This window comes from Callithrix jacchus, chromosome 4 (assembly GCF_049354715.1).
Source record: "Callithrix jacchus isolate 240 chromosome 4, calJac240_pri, whole genome shotgun sequence".
Classification (NCBI taxonomy): Eukaryota; Metazoa; Chordata; class Mammalia; order Primates; family Cebidae; genus Callithrix; species Callithrix jacchus.
In genome coordinates this window covers 176,665,875-176,683,756 of record NC_133505.1, presented here as the reverse complement: position 1 = coordinate 176,683,756, position 17,882 = coordinate 176,665,875, and positions in this window count along the sequence as shown.

Sequence of the window (17,882 nt, the reverse complement as noted above, 5' to 3'; positions counted from 1 at the left end):
AGTAAAATTCAGCCCCTTTCACTTATGTGACTCTGTCAAGGGCCTGTAATGAATGGCAGCTGCAGCTGAGTAATGAACAGTAACGTGCTTGGAACGTAAGCAGAACGTAAGCCACCTGCCTGTCCAGTCTTTCCTGGGAAAGGCCACACCCAATCTTATGTTCAAGTGGTAGTGGACATGAGGGCTCCTGGTAAAACTGAGAAATGCGCTTTGGTGTGAGCCGCCTTACCGCACATGGTGAGAAGTTCAGCAAGGCTTCTCGGAGGAAAGGCACCTCCTCCTTCAATTTGCCTGCTGGGACAGGCACGGATTCTCCTTAAAGCAGATGTATCCTCCCAGTTCTTAAAATAGATGCCTAGGCAGTTAAAACCTATGTATACAGGTCTGGCTGGGATTAAGGAGCGGGCCTGAAGTGCCCGGAGTGGGCCCAGGGTCAGCAGTCATGCCTGGGTGACACACCTCAGCTGTGTGGCCTGAGAGTGTTGCTCCTCCAAGGACAGTGTTCTATCCTGTCTAGCACTGGGTTTGCAGAGGGGCCACCACCAGTGCAGGTGAACAGCCCCGCCTGGAGCCTGGCTGAGAGCACCGGGATGGAGGATGACATTGTGGACAGTCACAGGAGAGCTTCGGAAAGTTAAAGCAGGTGTGCTCCTGCCACGGGGCCATGACCCCCCTGTCCACGCGCCTGCAGGGTGTGGGCGCATGTGTATCGAGCGTGCACGCCCAGCAGGCCTCCTGCCCTCCAGGCACGTAGATGCCCAGGCACAGCACCTGAGCAGGCAGGTCGGGAGCCAGGTGTTTGGTGCAGTGTGCGTGCCTGTGGAATGTGGCTCTGCAGCGGTGACTCAGCAGTCAGGCACTCAGGGCCCCAGGTGCTGAAGCAGGGGCAGAACCAGGCCGCCCAGGCAGGTACTGTTGTCCAAACTTTCACCTAGGAATGCTTCTTCCAGCTTCTCTAAAAGGGACACTGGTCTTGTCCTGTCCTGGAAATAAACAGTCCAGGAAACCCTACCCCCGAGGCATCTCTGCCACAGGCCCCCTCCTGGTCAAAGGCAGAGCTTCCCCAGTCCCAGGCCTGCCCTACCCACCTGAGCCTCCCAGGTCTGAGGTGGTCAGTTGGGTTAGGTCCCTGCACTCCCTCCCCAAGCCTCTGGCCACCCCAGCAGGGTCAGGGGCCTCCATCCTGAAAGGATGGGAAGTCAGAGAAACAAAGACCAAACCCCGGTGTCATCTTGTTACCACCACACAGCGGCACTGAGCCGGTGGTGCACCCTGCCCTGCCTTGCAGTGATGGTCTCAGTGGCCCCCCAGGACAGCAGGCCTGTGAGGTGCTATGAAGATCCCCATTCCTATGAAAAGCCTGCGGCCCAGGCCACGGGGGCCACGGACTTGCAGCTCCTCGGGGGGAGGGATGTCAAGGTGCTGGGGCCGGGATGACTTGCGGATGCTCTGAGGTGGACACCACGGCATGAGCAGGTTCAGAATGGGAGACCCACAGCCCGTGCCCCCATTATGGTGGCACTGACATCACTTGCTAGTGTGTGGATTAGAGGTCCATCCACATGCTCCCTCCCCACACCCTTGCCCAGTGGACTCCTGGGTGCAATGTTAGGAGGTCCTAGGCAGAAGGGGAGATGAAGGCTCAGGGTGCCTACCTGCCTCCCTGCCTCTCCTCCACTAGGGCTGTCTCCTCCCGAGCATCTCCTGGGACCTTGCCCTGGTTCCTTTCTTGCTGGCTGCCCCTGCCTGTCACCTGCCTTCTGAGCCCTGCCCCGGGAAGTCTGGCCGTCCCTGTGACCAAAGGGGACGCAGCTCCACGAACACAGCTATTTGCGTGTTGTGGGTGGTACAGCATGAGGGGAGCCCTTAGCCTCACAGAGAACAAACGTGCCCGGCAGTCTCCTCCGTGCCACAGCACTGCTGTCTTTATCTGTACAGAGGACAAGTGCTCTCGAAGCAGTGGAGGAGGCTGGAGTTCTTGACACTTTGCTGTACACACAGGTACGTGGAAAACTGGAGAACAAACCAACCTCAAACGCTTATTAATGGACAGCCTTGAAGACTGGGAAGAGTTGCTCTCTGAGTGTGTTGTGCCTCTCCAAATTCCACCACAGCAAACACCTGTCTTCAGGATCCCGTGTTTCCCGGGCTCATGTCCTGTCTGTTGTTCAGAAATGAGGCTACACCAGACTTGGGTTTCTGCCATGAGGGAGGTTGGTGCTGGCAGATGCTGGGTTTCTGCCAGGAGGGAGGTTGGTGCTGAGCAGATGCTGGGTTTCTGCCATGAGGGAGCCTGGTGGTGTGCTGGCAGATGTTGGGTTTCTGCCAGGAGGGAGGTTGGTGCTGGCAGATGCTGGGTTTCTGCCATGAGGGAGGTTGGTGCTGGCAGATGTTGGGTTTCTGCCATGAGGGAGGTTGGTGGTGTGCTGGCAGATATTGGGTTTCTGCCAGGAGGGAGGTTGGTGCTGAGCAGATGTTGGGTTTCTGCCATGAGGGAGGTTGGTGCTGGCAGATGCTGGGTTTCTGCCATGAGGGAGGTTGGTGCTGGCAGATGTTGGGTTTCTGCCATGAGGGAGGTTGGTGCTGGCAGATGCTGGGTTTCTGCCATGAGGGAGGTTGGTGCTGAGCAGATGTTGGGTTTCTGCCAGGAGGGAGGTTGGTGCTGGCAGATGTTGGGTTTCTGCCATGAGGGTGGTTGGTGCTGGCAGATGTTGGGTTTCTGCCATGAGGGAGGTTGGTGCTGAGCAGATGTTGGGTTTCTGCCATGAGGGAGCCTGGTGGTGTGCTGGCAGATGTTGGGTTTCTGCCATGAGGGAGCCTGGTGGTGTGCTGGCAGATGTTGGGTTTCTGCCATGAGGGAGGTTGGTGCTGGCAGATGTTGGGTTTCTGCCATGAGGGAGGTTGGTGCTGGCAGATGCTGGGTTTCTGCCATGAGGGAGGTTGGTGGTGTGCTGGCAGAGGAGCCGCTGTCTTTTAACCGTACAGTGACATTTGTTCACAAGTGCAGCTACCAAAGCAAACATTTATTTGTCCCCACATCCTAGAGGACTCCGTTATTTTTAATCTCCATTATACAGTTGAAGAAATGAGGCTCATTTATCCCGAATCATAAATTCATGGCCACCTTTTGTGGCCATTAATTTCACGCTCTGAAGTTACTTTATGCCTTGCTAACACAAAACACACGTCCTCAGGACCCACTAGCATCTTTGAAAGGTCAGTGTTTACTTTTTCTCCAAATTTTTTATTGTGGCAAATATAGGTAACAAAAAATGTGCTGTCTTAACCATTTTAAGTGTACAGTGCAGTGGCCTTAAGTAAATTCCTACATGCAGACACCACCACCATCTGTCTCCAGAACTCTTTTTGAGTAGGCTGTCTTACTAGAATTAAAAAATAATTTATAGATGAGACAGCAAATAAACTGATTTTAAAACACGGGCTCCCTGGGGACCCCATCCAGTGCCTGGGCTCAGAGGCACCTGGGTTCAGGGGGTGGTCTCTTCCACTGTGACTGTCACCTGGCTCAGGGTGGTGTCCTCCACTGTGACTGTCACCTGGCTCGGGGTGGTGTCCTCCACTGTGACTGTCACCTGGCTCAGGGTGGTGTCCTCCACTGTGACTGTCACCTGGCTCGGGGTGGTGTCTTCCACTGTGACTGTCACCTGGCTTGGGGTGGTGTCCTCCACTGTGACTGTCACCTGGCTTGGGGTGGTGTCCTCCACTGTGACTGTGACTCCACGGTGTCCTGCACCACAATGTCACCGGGCTGTGGGAGGGTGGGGGCGAGTGGTCGCCTACACATGACATCACCAGGCTTGGGCGTAGTCTCCACTGAGGCGTCACCAGGGTTGCAGGCGGTCTCCTCCACGAGTGACATCACCAGACTCAGGGGTGGTCTCCACTGAGAAGTCACCAGGCTCACAGGTGGTCACCTTCACCATGACGTCACCGGGCTCGGGGGCAGTCTTCTCCAGTGTGACTGTCACCTGCCTTGCGGAGGTCGCCACCATGAAGTCACGGGCTGTGGGGGGTGGGAGCGAGTGGTCTCCACTGTGACGTCACCGGGTTGGGGCGGCAGGTGGTCTTCTCACTTGATGTCACCAGATCCGGGTGAGTGGTGTCACCGTGATGTCCCCTCCACCGTGATGTCCCCTCCACCGTGACCCTGGCATCTGATGCCTGTGCCCCCCCCCCCGGGAGTGGAGTCCAGCCTGCACACGTTTAAAGCTCCCTTCATGGCAGCGGGGTCATCGTACAGCCCCAGGCGCGGACGTGGCCTCCGTCTAGAGAGCAGGGTGGCCGGCGGGCAGAGGCTCGGTCGGCGCGGCAGGAAGGGCTGGGAGGCCCCGCCGGGTCGGTCTGCGAGAGGCTGTGAGCCTCGTGCACGGGGCGAGGGGAGGCGCCGGCGGGTCCGGGGCTCACTTGCGGGTTCGCTGGGCCCCTCCGGGGACCCCCAGCAGGAAGGGAGCCGCACAGCCCCGGGAGGGACCGGGAAGGCGGCCCCACGGGCCTGCGGCTGAGGTGGGAGGGACGCATCGCCTGCCTCCTGCGGCCTCGGCGACCTCCATGGCTCTCTCCCCTGGCGCCCCAGGACGCGCATCGGCTCCCAGGGCCCTCGGCACCGCCCGGGAGCCTGAGCTCCACCCTCTCCTCCGCTGCGGCCGCGGGGCCCCGGCGCCATCTTCTCAGCCAGCGCGGGAAGCGGCCCGAGCACGGCCCGGCTGGCGAGACCTCCCGCGAGGCGCGAACGCGGCCGGAGCGGGGAGGGAACGGGAGACGAAGGCAGGAGACGCCGCGGTTCACCGCGGGGCCGGGCCGGGAAGCACGGGAGGGCGGGCGCAGGAGACGAACCCGCCGGGACGCCTCGTGCGGGTCGGAGCGACCGTCAGCTCCGCTCGGAGGGTGGAGGCAGCGCGGGGCTGAGGCCGGGTCTCCGGCGGGCCGAGAAGAGCGCGCTGGCCTCGGGCGGTCCTGAGGGGTCGGGCTGGGGCGGCGGACCCATGCCCAGGCCCTTCTGCGGGGCCGCACTGCGCGGATCCCGATGCGGGTCCCGACCCCCTGCAGGGAGCGGCCTCCGGGAGCCGCAGACCCGCGGGGGTGAGGGGGTCGGGAACCCCAGCCCGTGGCCCAGCGAACCTCCGGAGGCGTTTTCCCACCGCACAGCCGGAGAAAAGGCCCCTCGAGTCTTAGTCACATGGCCCGTTTGAGGATGTTTGCAGCAAAATGGCTGTTCTAGAGGCTCTTTATAAATTCCTAAGTTCTTACGCTTAGAATCATATTCACTTTGTTAAGTTGTCACTATTCAGATGCTTTCCATCTATAAAACAATTGTGATCAACCTAATATTAACGTTATTTTGTGGGAAGCGCAGCATTAAAGCCCCGAGGCCTGCACTGTTCTGGGGCTCCTCCCGCAGGTCCGCGGCCAGCGGAAGCGGAAGTCCAGCAGCATCAGCACTTCCGGCGAAGTCGGCCTTCCGGCAAGCGGCTCTGAGCACCCGGCAGAGGAACAGCCGGCCTTGCGGAGTCCCAGTGCGCCTACCACGGAGTGCCGCGGCCACGCTGTGTGCTCACCAGCCAGGCAGAGTGGGTCACCGTGGCCCGCCACACTAGCCAGGTGGAGACAGCAGAAGTGAGGCCAGTGTAGACGGCTGCGAACTCCAGCTTTCTGGACGTGTGGAGAGACGGATGCGGGGATGGAAGGAGGGTGGACGCACGGGTGGAGGGGTGGACGGAGAGATGGAGGGGGGACACACGGACGGAGGGGGGACACACGGGTGGAGGGGGGGACACACGGACAGGGAGGCGGACACACGGACGGAGGGGGACACATGGACGGAGGGGGACACACGGACAGGGAGGCGGACACACGGACAGGGAGGCGGACACACGGAAGGAGGGGGACACACGGGTGGAGGGGTGGACGGAGAGATGGAGGGTGACACACCGACGGAGGCGGGACACACGGACGGAGGGGGACACGCGGACGGAGGGGGACACACGGACAGGGAGGCGGACACACGGACGGAGGGGGACGCATGGACGGAGGGGGACACACGGACGGAGGGGGGACACACGGACAGGGAGGCGGACACACGGACGGAGGGGGACACACGGGTGGAGGGGTGGACGGAGAGATGGAGGGGGACACACGGACGGAGGGGGGACACACGGGTGGAGGGGGGGACACACTGACAGAGAGGCGGACACACGGACAGGGAGGCGGACACACGGACGGAGGGGGACACATGGGTGGAGGGGGGGACACACGGACAGAGAGGCGGACACACGGACAGGGAGGCGGACACACGGACGGAGGGGGACACACGGGTGGAGGGGTGGACGGAGAGATGGAGGGTGACACACCGACGGAGGTGGGACACACGGACGGAGGGGGACACGCGGACGGAGGGGGACACACGGACAGGGAGGCGGACACACGGACGGAGGGGGACACGCGGACGGAGGGGGACACACGGACGGAGGGGGGACACACGGACAGGGAGGCGGACACACGGATGGAGGGGGACACGCGGACGGAGGGGGACACACGGACGGAGGGGGGACACACGGACGGAGGGGGACACACGGGTGGAGGGATGGACGGAGAGATGGAGGGGGACACACGGACGGAGGGGGGACACACGGGTGGAGGGGGGGACACATGGACAGGGAGGCGGACACACGGACGGAGGGGGACACGCGGACGGAGGGGGACACACGGACAGGGAGGCGAACACACGGAGGGAGGGGCGGACACGCCGCGTGGACCTGAGGATGACGTCCACATGGGTGGCTGGAAGCATGAGCTCTGCTCAGCGTTGTTTGTGCCGGCTTAGAGCTGGTGTGGTCGAGGGCCCGTGCTGGAAACCCTCGCAGGCATCAGGCCATTGTCTAGGGCGTCTCACGCATGTTTGAGGTGAGGGATCACAATTTCCATGCAGAGTTTGTCAGCCTCCCCAGTACAACGGAATGCAGTTGCTGTATTATAGGACGTGCAGAACTAGTCCCCGGTTCCTAACCCATGTACATCCTGTGCGATTTCTAGTCAGACTCACTAGAGACATATAATTATTTCCACAAGTCTTCCCACAGACATGTGCAACATTTGAAGAATGAGGTCCAGAGAGCCTGGGACAGTGTCCCATCCCTCAGTAGCCCGGGCAGATGTGAGGGAGGCAGCCACTGAATGGTGCTGTCCAGAGAACTGATTGCCCTGGACACCCAGACCTTGCAGCACCCCTCCTCCCGCCGCCGTCCAGGTGCAGAGCCCACTGTCCTCTCCACACCCATGAGTGCTTTCAGGCCCATCTCCCCAGACACACGATCCCTTTAGCAGCACTTGCCCCACTCTGTGGGCAGCTGAATCGAGCCAAAGGCTCCGAACTTCCACTTGATACTCAACTGGCTGGCATCAGACGAGAGGCCCTGTGCTTTGGGAGGAAGAGTTTAAACCTAGCAGATGCCAGGCACCTCTTGGGGGTGGAGACTGTGTTGCCTAAGCTGACCCAGGGCCTAATACTAATGAAGGGCCTCCATTTTACATTTTCAGTATTTCAATCTCCACACGCAGTTTTATCTACTGTCACAGAACAACATGATTGAGAAATATTTTTCTTTTCCACATTTCTATAAAGACACATACTCTATTACATGTTAGTCCCATTTCCAGACACACTGTCAATAAGATAGTATGAATTACGTATAAAGACATTAATATCCGAAATGCAAATGTTTGAAATATGTAACAACTTTAAGAAATTCTGATTCAGTGCTTTACTTTTTACTCTACTCTTAACAGAAACACACATGCACACACACAGCAATGCCCCGGAAATGCCCAGAGCACTCCTGATTTCCAGGAGCCTTTCATAGCGTCCTCACAGAGCCATGTCTCCCACAGAGCAGGTTTTTAATGGATGCTTCATTGATGAAGAAAGGTCAGGAAGAGGGAGGAAGGGAGTGCTTAGCCATCTTCACTGTGAAACTGAAGACTGGGTTTGGAGGAGCTCCTTTTCTCAGCTCCCTCATGGGTAAGAGGGGGACCTGCCCTGCCTGATAGTGCCATCATGGTTGCTGGGACCATGGGCTCAATTGGGAGGAGGCGAGTTTTAATTTAATCTTCCTACGGGGCGCTTTGGGGAGAAGGCAGTGGCCTGCAGTGGTTTGGGGTGTGGGCTCTGGGTCAGACAGACCTGAATGAACTGATCTCCCTCAGTGTAGGTGACCTCTCCAGGCGTCAGCTTCCTCACATGTGAGTGGAAAATAAATGCGTAGGATTTGATGAGCTAATAAATGTCAGTGGGCAGCACAGGAGTGTACTTAAGCTGAAAAAAACAAAGAGGAGTAAGCATGAAAATACTTGGAAAATGTACAAATGCTACAAAAATGTAGTTATTATAGCATTACCAACTGTGACAGGCACAGAGCACTGTCCTTAATGGCAGAAGTCCACCTGTGGTTTGGAGCGTGGCCACCTGCCCCACGGCCTCCCACCCCGTCTCACCATCTGCTCTCAACAAGCTGCCCCGACCCTGCGGAGGGCACCTGAGTCACACCTCAGTGACCCGTGCAGGTAGCCGTCCTCAGCACATGGAAGCTGCTTTGGCAGGAGCTCCGTGAGTGGTGAGGGGCAGTTGGGAGTGAAATGCAGGCTATGTGCTTTGACTAGAGGCGGGGGGGCGGGCCTCAGACACCTCAGCGTCAGGAGACTGTGGGATGGCGGTGCTGGGAGACCGAGCAAGTGAGGAGGACACAGCTGTAAGAAGGCGGCCGCCTGGGCTCCCGACAGAAGCAAACCAGACGGATCCAGAAAACTTCCGTTTGGACCATGTGCATCGTCCACCTCCTGTGGACCAAAAATCTCTGCTGGCTAACGATAGATGTTTGGGCACCTGCTGATCTGGGAGAAAGAATTCGAAATTCTTACATCACATTCCTGGTCTGAGGGGCTTCTCTGCAGGAGACCCCAGTGGGAAACAGCACTGAGTGGGTTTGCCTTACAGAAGGCTCTGGGTTCTCCCACTCCCTTGCCGCTGGTGCCTCATCTGCACGGGGGCGGGGGGGGAGGGGAAGGGGCACAGTTTGTGAGTGCAAGGCTCCCATGAGCCCTAACACTTGGCAACTCGCAGAAGACGTTGAATCTGGGCAGGTGAGTCCTTGTCATTTGGAATGAGGGGCCTGTCCCAGATGGGTCTGAAGCAGATCCACAGCCCCTCTCCTCCTTCTCGGTGTGTTTTCCCGCTGGCCTATCCCACATTTGGTGAATGACACTGGGCTCTTCAACCATGAGAAACCTGGAGCCAATCCTGGCCTCCTCTCATTCACTGATTTCGTGTCTTTGCCTTTGCACATGTGTTTTCTAGGCATTGGTGTAGAACCCGCCCTGGGCGTGGGGGCCCAGGTGCCCTGTCCCCACGGAGATCATAGTCTATGAAGGAAGCTAAATATAAAACCAACAGCCACACGCTGAAATCCATGATTGCACATTGCCATAAGTGTTGTGAAGCCAAGTATAGGGTATTGTAACAGGAGGACTTAGTTTAGGTTTGGAGACTGGACAAGGCCTTTCGCAGACGAGATGTTTACAGAGGTGCGAATCGCTGTGAAGAGTCTGGTGAAGAATTCAGGGCTGAGCATGGCAGGCACAGGAGGACCATGAGGAAACAGCCTTGAAGTAGGAAATGGCTTTGAGAATGAAGGCTCAGGCAGGGACACTCAGTTGTGGGCCATGGTAGGCAGGTGCTGCATTACTTCCTGGATGGTCCAGCTGGAAGCTGTGATGAGGGAGGGCCCTTGGCCCCTAGGACCAAGCCAGCACAGGCAGGGGAGGGGCTTCACTTGGGGTGGGCTTGGGAGAAGTCTTTGAGGAACTTCCAAGCACCCCAGTGGCCCCAGCCACTGGACCCCTAGGCCGCCACCTTGATGTATTTCCACATCTCCTGTCAGTCTTACAGTCCCCAAGGCCTGCCCCTGTCCACACGGTGTCACTCCAGTGTCTCCTCCCCTCAGACCCACTGTTCATCCCGGACACCACCATCTCTGGCCTGAACCATTCACACCCTCCTACTTCCTGTCCTGGCACCCAGTCTTGTCAACCACACAATACTTTATGCTGCTGTAGAGAGAGTTAGAAGCCCAGTTGTATCTCTGCTCAACCTAAATTTCCCTGGACGGACCCCATGGTGCTCAGGTCTGGCATAAGCTACACAGAGGCTTTGGTGATCTGCCTTCACCCGGTTCCACTCTCCCTCATGTCTTCCCCATGAAGCCACCTCTTGGCCACATGGAGTCTCTCATGGTTCCTGAATGTGGGAGGCTCTCACCATTTGCCTGGCCTGGGCTGTTTCCTCCTGGAAGACCTGCCCTCCACTCTCTCACCCTCAGGATTCGCCTCCCTCTGGTCAGGGTTCTGAGTCCCTGGGCTCCTAACCTCCATTTCTATTGGCCCTGAAACATGTAGTCACAGGCTGAATACAGGCTTCGATCCCTGAATACTGCAATTGGTCCTTGTATGCCAGGGACCAACTGCTGCACCATTGCAAGTTCCCTGGCTGTTGGAAAAAACGGCAAGGGAGAAAGGACTTCCAGAGTCCTTGTCCTAAGGACTAAATTGGTTATGAGTAACATATAAACAAGGAACAACAAACTGCGGAAGGCCGCAGGAGGCCTCTGAGCAGGGAGACGGCTCCATGCCTCATGTTCCAGTGCAGGGCAGCCTCGGCTCTGTCACCATAAACATTGTGCTCAAATGCAAAACCCCTTCGTAGCACTGTGACGTAGCCAGACTTGTAGGCTCCTTGTAAGGCCCACGTTCCATCAGCCGTACATAGATAATAAGCTAAAGATAACCACATGTTCTTTTTTGCGAAACTCCCAAACTGCCACTGTTATCAGTCCTTAAGAATGACACGCCAGTTCTGGTCACTGATTCACTCCACCATCACTCTGCCCCTACCCTATAGATCAAAGTGATTGTAATCAGTAAATAGTGTGGACGGTCAGAGCTCGGGGCCTTCACCGTTTCCTTCAGGGTAATTAAGTGCTGGCCCCCTGGTCCCACTTTTTCTATTCATCTGTCTTTCCCTCATTCCTTTGTCGCCACCAAACTCGGGGTGCCCACAGGTGATATGGGGTTCGTGGATTCCCTACACCTGGCCTGCCTGCCCAGTGGTGTGTGAGATGCTGGAGGTAATGACCTACACCTTCGTCTCCATTACCTGGACCCAGCACAACATGGGGGGTCTCAAATAAAAAAGAACATTGTGGATGAAAAATGGCTTTCTATCCCTTTTGGACTCTTCATTCTTTAGGAAAACAGAGAGGCACCCTGTGAGTCTGATGTCTTGGACTCAGCAGTGACAGCTTATATGGTGCACAGCAAAAATAGCTAACTTGCGGTAATCTGAGGAAAACAGGGCACTGGCTCTCCGAGGAAATTTCCTAAAAACCCCAAAGCAGGCTTGCCATTTCAAGGAGTGATGACATTTCTTTTTTAGCAAAGTTGTTCTGTCAAACTTCCATTCTCAGCAATAAGCTTTGTTACAGAATAATGGCAGCGCAAACCTTCGATTCCGTTTGTTTAGCTGCTCAGTTTGCAGAAATCAAGGCCAGCTTCCAGTGGGACTTTTTAAGGAGAATGGCCTTCCTCTCTAGGCTCACCATGGGCTCATCGACATTGTTTTCAGGACGAGAAATTGTTTGCAGTAAATGTCAACTGCATGTTTGCTTTTTGCCATTCAGAGTTCTGAGTGTGTCGCGGGCACTATCTTATTTCTCACAGGAAGCCAACTGCACAAGCCATTTTATCACCCCAATTGTACAAATGAGAAGACTGAAACCGCAGAGTAGACTAGCTTGCTGAAGGCCACACAGTTGGTAAGTGCTACAGCCATAATTCAAACACAGACCATCTGTCCACAAATGGCTACAATTCTGCCCTGTCGTATTTTCTGTCAGGGTTTGATTTTCAACTTTGGTCCTGTTATTTTTAAAGTATCATTGTGATTCTTCTGCAGATGTCCAGAGGGTGCAGTCCCTTGGTAGGGAAGACAAGGGCATTGCTATCCCCCTACTTCTCTCAGGGGCCTCTCACAGGCAGCTTTTCCAGGGGATTTGAAGAGTTTCTCTTTCCACTGGGGGTCTCAGTTCTAATAGTCTACCACATCATTTTGTGAACGAGAAGTTGCGAACTTGTGCCTTTCACTGGTGGAGAAGCTTCACAAGAGCCAGGGTCCACCTGCCCCTGTCTTTCTCACTCCAGCCCACCACGTCTCATTTCAACACCTTCCCAAGCCCGTAAGCACACCAACAGGAAGCCTTCGCAATGCCCACACTGATACCACTCTGACCAAGAGCCCAGATTTGCTCTCACCGCAGAGGCAGGGGGATGTCTCCTTCTCTAAGCTTAACGACGTAGAATACATTCTTCTCCATCGTTACTGAGGGAAGAAAAGCTGTCTTCCTCCACAGTTACTAAAGAAGGAAAATCTCCCCTTCCCCACAGTTACTGTGGTGGGAAAATCTCTCCTTCTCCACAGGTACTGAAGTAGGGGAATCTTCTTCCATGGTTACTCAGGGAGCAGAACTATCCTTCTCCACAGTTAATGAAGTAGAGTCTGTCATTCTCCACAGACACTGAGGCAGGAGACTCTCCTTTTCTGCAGTTACTAAGGAAGAAAAGCTGTTCTTCCCGTTAGTGAGGAAGGAGAATCTCTTTTCTCTACAGTTACTGAGGTAGGAGAATCTCTTCTTACCCACAGCTACAGAGGTGGAAGAATCCATTCCTCCTGACATTTACTGAGACTAAAGAATCTTTCTCCAGTTACTGTGGTAGGAGAATCTCCCCTTCTCCTCAGTTACCACGTTAGAGAGTAGTTCTTTCTCCAAAGTTACTGAGGAAGAAGAATCCATCCTTTTTGATGATTACTTGGGTAAAAAAATCTTTTCTTCACAGTTGCTGAGGTAGGAGAACCCATTCCTCTCCACATGTACTAAAGAGAATGTTTTTTTTTTCCCCCACAGTAGCTGAAGTAGAAGAATCTGTCCATTTTCACAGTTATGAGTTGGTAAAATCTTGTTTTGTGCCATTCACTGTTCTGAGCGTGTCACGGGCACTATCGTATTTATTTCTCACAGGAAGCCGCCTGCACAAGCCATTTTATGACCTGAATTTTACAAATGAGAAAACTGAAACCACAGAGAAGTCGACTAACGTTCTCAAGGCCACCGAGTTGACAAGTGCTAGAGCCATAATTTAAACTCAAACCATCTTCTCGTCTGAGACCGTCTATGGGTATCAGTGTAGAGGAGTGTCTCTTCTTCCTCAGCTCCAGCTACTCAGCTAGGAGAATTTATTCTTCTCAACATGTACCTAGAAGATAAAAGAGAGTATCTCCTTCACAACTACTGATGTAGAAGAATCCTTTCTTTCCCACAGTTCCTCACATTGGAGAATCTATTCTCCACAGTTACTGAGGAGGAAAACCTCTCTTCATCCACAGTTGTTGAAGTAAAAGAATCTATTCTTCTCTACTTACTGAAATAAGAGTTTATTTCCTTTGCCACAGTCATTGAAATAGGAAAATCCATTTTTTTTCCAGTTACTGAGGTAGACAAATCTTTCTCCACAGTCACTGAGGTTAAAGAATGTCTTCTCTACAGTTACTGAGGTAGGAGAATCTCTCTTTATCCACAATTACCTACAGAGGAAAATCCACTCTTCCTGTAGGAGAATCTGTTTTCCTCCATAGTTCCCAAGGTAGAAGAATACAATAATCTCCACAGTTATTAAGTTGGAAAATCCATTCTTCTTCACAGGTACTCAGGTAAATTAGTCTTTTTCCACAGTTACTGAGGTAGGAGAATTCATTTTTCTTCTCAGTTACCCCAGTAAGAGAATCTCTTCCCTCGTTGTTCAACAGATTTCACTGTTGTAGTTCTAAGTCATTGAATCCCTAGTGCAAATTGTGGCCTAGGCAGGTCCTGATCCACAGTGTGTCATTGTGTCCTGTGTGTGGTCACTGGATGTTTTAGTTCCATCGCCATGGATGTGGATCATGTAATCACCATGGATGGTGTGGGGCTGATACTGATGCAGCCTCTTCACTGCAGAGTTGACTCGGCTCATTTCCCTGGTGGACATCGTGGTGGCTGGGACGGAAGCAGGGCACCCGGCATTCACACCAGTGGAGTTAATTCTATGCTTTCAACTGCTGATTGTATTTCCATTGTGTGGAAGGCTGAGAGTGCTCCTGCTGAAGACTGCATCTAGGAAAGGCTCACATGAGAGTCACTGGGAGGAAGGGTATTCACGGATCATTGTAGACCTTGCTCAAAGCAGGGTGCAAGACCACTATTATCCCCGAGACTTTGGTGCCCATCCTGATGGGCACGTTACACATTTCCACCTTTGTGGCTCTTCAGCTAGTAAAATGTGAGCAAAAGGGATATGTCACACTTGTGGGCAGAAGCTTTGAGAGTGAACACGTGGTTTCCCTTGTTTTTACTTTCCTTCTGCTGTAAGCAACCAGTCATTTTCCAGTTAGAACTTCCTCCGCCTGAACTACTGAACAATAAGCAGAACTGCGGCTGACTGGCAGTTAAAGTGCGGCAGAAGCAAAAGATAAGCCTGTTGCTTTTCGTTCTATAAGATCTTGCAGCTGTTGGTTAGCACAGTGTAACTTGGTCCACCCTGACTGATACAATAAGCCCTTCAGATGGCTTCTTCTCTAGGATCCGCGACTTCATGTGTCCAAGCACTTTATACACTTACATCAACAGGAATGCATGGGCAAGCATATAACCTGCATAGTATCTACATGGCAAGCAAACCTACGTCTGAAATAAACTGAAGCCTACCCACTGCAAGTAGAATGAGTATGAGGCAAACAAAGAGAATATTGACCTTTCTGAAATGCAAGCTTTTGTTCTCTGGACACCAAACAAGTGATTATCTCAATAATTACTAAGACCTGTCAGAATTATTTTCTAGAGGAACAATACTATTTTACTTTATTCAGATAAGTAGAACATCTCAAGGCAAAAAAAGAATCTTTTGCAGTTATTAAGGTCAAGAAAAGCTGATCTGGGATTATCTAACTATTTCTTCTTCCTTGTTCTCTTTTAATTCGTATATCACTTAGCTTTTCTTAAAGATGACTCTTTTCAGATTGCCGGTGAAATTAAATCTACTTTATCTTTAGTCAAAACCAATACCGTGTTTATAAAGTTTCCAGATTATTTGTTCGCAGACCCCATAAGCTCAGAGAGCCCCCCAGGCACTGGCTTGTTACAGCAAGGACAAAGCTGGGGCTCTGCTCTGCCAGGGACCCCTTCAGTAAGCCAAGCACAGGATTTACCTTCCAGAGGCTGTTTTCCAAACTTCTGAACATAGGAGGTGGCTAGTCCTCCCCTGACATGGAATTCTGTTATTGATTTATCCTTTAAAAGTGCTTCAACACCAAGATCTGGAAACCTTGCAAGCACATGTGTAGTCAGTGTGTCCTCAACTCCCCCTCATGACTGAATCTGAGCACTTTTGCTTTCAGAACGAAGGGCCTAAGACATCCAACCTGGGTGAATATTCTGGCATCCGTTTTGCATCTGATCTTACCCAAAAGGCCACCTCAGCATTCCATAATGTGGACATTGGTGTAGGCCTCATTTTGTGATCCTCCCTGCCACCACCCCATTCCTTCTGACAGCATCAGTGACCATCTTTCACCCCACAGCCACGGCCACACGCAGAGACGATGGACCTGTTGGTTCTGTATTTACCCAAAGTTCCTTCCAAACGGCACTGCAGTGTGAGTGTGAAGAGCTCTGGAGGCAGCGCCGCTCCTGTGTCTGTTGCAGGCCGACGTAGGTGCTAGGTCTTCGGCAACTTTGCTGTTGTCCCTAGCAGTGTTCCCATGTGTGCCTGGGCTCTGGAGCTCAACTGACACCCCTACGCCTCGGTTCTCCTATGTAGACTCCTCCATCTCTCTGTTCTCTGCCTTGGTGAATGATCATTTTTACCCAGTTGTGAGAAGGAAACTGAAAATCGTATTTCAAGTATGCCTTTCTCTCATGGATCCTTCCTCCCTGCTGTATCACAGCTGTCAAAGTGTGAGGCCTCCTCGAGATGCGTTTTGCTCTCGTCTCTCACTGGCTCTGTTCATAGCCTCCTTTCTGGCCGTTGGCTCTCCATACTCCGCAGTGCGGCATGATCTTTCTAAGTGTTTACTCTGCTCCTTAGCTGCTGCTTAGAATCGAGGGTAAAACAGGAACTTGGTGATGTGACAGATGAGGCTGGAACCCTCTGCGCTCCCCAGGCTCCGTCCTCTCCCTGCGTCCTGAATGCCGGCTTCACACGTCCTCTCCCCGTCCCGGCTTTATCGCTCATCTGCGGGCCTCAGGTGCTATCCTGTGCCATGTTCCCTGTGTCCTTTCCATCCCGCTTTGGCCTGATGAAAGCTCTGTTTTAGTTTTCACCACGTAAAAGGACAAGCAAACCCAGTGGTGTGGCCTAAGGTTTCCTCTCTGGTTGGCATGGCCACTGTGTTGTTTGTCTCGCTGCCAGCAGCAAATTAGGAAGGTCCTTTGGAGAGACCTTTGTGGAAGGGAGCAGCTTCCTCCCTCAGGGAAGCCTCTGCACAGCCAGGACCTCGTGCGCCGGCCTCTGACCTCTCCCCCGCCCACCCCCATGTGCAGGGAAGGGAGAGCTCCCGGGGCAGATGCACTGGCTCTGCTGTCGGGCAGGCCCAGCGTCTTCACTGGGCAGGGCTGTGGGAGTTCACAGAGGGAACCCGCAGTTCCTTTTCCTTTCTCACAGGCACTCCTGCAGGCAGAGATAAGCACCTCAGGGCACACTCGGACTCGCCAATCTCAGATCTCAGCCCAGTCCCAGCCCTGTCTGGGCATCTTGTCTGGCACCGCCTTAGGCCCTGTGCCTATCCTCAGTTGCACTTGTTACAGTCGTGGTTAAATAATCAATCATGCAAATCACCAGTTGGTATCTGTTCCCCCATGAAGGCCGGGAGTTTGTCTTAGCACTGCATTCCGAGGCCTGGCACCCAAAAACGTGTTGGCGAGGTTGCTTCAGCTCCCGCCTGCCTCCTCCCTCCTCATTCCCTCTGGCCTTCATCCCTCTCCTTTCCCATTCTAGGTCATGGAATAGGAGAAGCCTTGAGCTACACAGAACTAGCCATCAGAGAGTCCCAGCTCCAAGGTTCCAGCAAGGGCACCGTATCCCTGGTGCCAGGAGGTCAGAGGAGACCCCAGGAGGCGCTGAACTTCTGCAGGATGCATGGAGACCCTCCCCAGTCCCTCAGGGAATCCCCTCAGTGCCACTTCTGCCTCACCTCACTGCCCTGACCATGCTGCCAGAATGCATTTCCTCCCTCCGGACCTTGGTGCCACGGTGAGCAGCAGCTCCCTGTGCTCTTTCTCACTGTCCTTTCTACACAGCAAGGAGAGAGGCCGGGTCCCCGCCCCTGGGAGGCTGCGCACAGCAGATGCTCAGGGGCTTATGAGAACCTCAGCATGTGGGCCGATGACCTAGGTTGAACCCCAGCCTGGGGCGAACCTATGCCCACTGAGGGAAGACATGGAAACCTGCACAGGCAGCATGCAGGGGATTCAGATGTCTGACAGGTGAGGGCTCCTGCTCTAGAACAAACCACACTCTCAGGAAAAAGTACCCATTAGCTTCCTAATGCAAGGCTGGTGCATCCATATTGATTCAAGATGAGAAAATATAAATATAACAATACAGAATTGGGGGAAAATCTTGACTGCCAACACTTGGGTGTGTGTTCTTCCAGTGTTCTAGGAGTGTGTGTCTACATTTTTAAAAGCAATTTACGATGATACCTTAGCTTCTGTGCGATCTAGTCTTTT